Here is a 1,097-nt window from a genome sequence, read left to right as displayed (position 1 = left end):
TTGACGCAATACTTCTACGCATATTTGTGTCCTTTTTAACAAGTCTGATTTTCAAAATATTATGAAGTTCCTCAAAGGACTGAATAGTCATTCGAAAATAATTAAAAAACTTCGATGGATCTTGCAACAAATCTTGATATAATAAATTATACATTCCATTGCTTTCTCTTAATCCCAACATGGGATGGACCCACAAAATACGCCTCCTTTTTAGTTTCTTCTTCTTATTATTTAATAAATGCCACACCGCAATACACTCTTCTATTTCTATAATTTAAAACTACAACTGCACTACACTGGATCTGTTTTCGAACTAAAACAACAAGACAAGACGGTATGCGATACAGAAGTAAAACGTATCCGGTCGTAATTCTGTAAAAACAGTTTGTTTTTGGTACCTTTTAACTCTATCTTCTAATTCTTTGTCGTCAATGTCGTTTTGCATCTGTCCTCGAATATCGGAGTTTAATTTATCAGCTATTTACATTTTTGCTTAACTGCCTTCTTTAATATACTGAAAGGTTTTGGCGCCTTCAGAAAAAATGTAATTGGTACAATGCCCGTTTTATTACTCTTAATTTTCTTAAAAAAGATTGGAGGCGCCGGGTATCGATCCCGGTACCTCTCGCATGCTAAGCGAGCGCTCTACCATCTGAGCTACGCCCCCCGTTATACGAAAATAAACCTTTAAGTTAAATTTACGACGATATACCAACGTCTATGCGATTCCGTACTTGTATTATACAATTAGGATATTTTTATCTGCGCGTGGTCACTCTACTTGGCATTCACCACTGGCTGCTTCATTATACAGACAGTTGGTATTGATTTGCATATTGTGAAAACAATATGCAAATATTGACACAACTATTTCAAGAAAGCCCTTTAAAGATAAACTGATCTAAAATATAATCAAAATATATTTAAACTAAAAATGTATTGTTTTCTGTAACTTTCATGCTACACTTTTTAGTTAAGAATACCTATACCTATTGTTGACAGGTCTAAGTCACTTCATTCATATTCAATTTCGCTTGCACGATTTCTGACTCATTAGAAATCATTATTTTATCTTACCATGCGTTAGCACGAGATAA

General features: G+C 33.9%; 1 non-coding gene across 1 annotated transcript; it reads right to left on the bottom strand.

Annotated features, from left to right (window-relative positions):
• Nucleotides 1-594: 594 nt before the first annotated feature.
• On the bottom strand, nt 595-667 carry Trnaa-agc (transfer RNA alanine (anticodon AGC)). Its single transcript has one exon. It is a non-coding gene; the product is annotated as a tRNA-Ala (tRNA).
• Nucleotides 668-1,097: the final 430 nt, after the last annotated feature.

This window comes from Anthonomus grandis, chromosome 20, assembly GCF_022605725.1.
Source record: "Anthonomus grandis grandis chromosome 20, icAntGran1.3, whole genome shotgun sequence".
NCBI lineage: Eukaryota > Metazoa > Arthropoda > Insecta > Coleoptera > Curculionidae > Anthonomus > Anthonomus grandis.
This window is presented reverse-complemented; position numbering and strand designations above follow the sequence as displayed.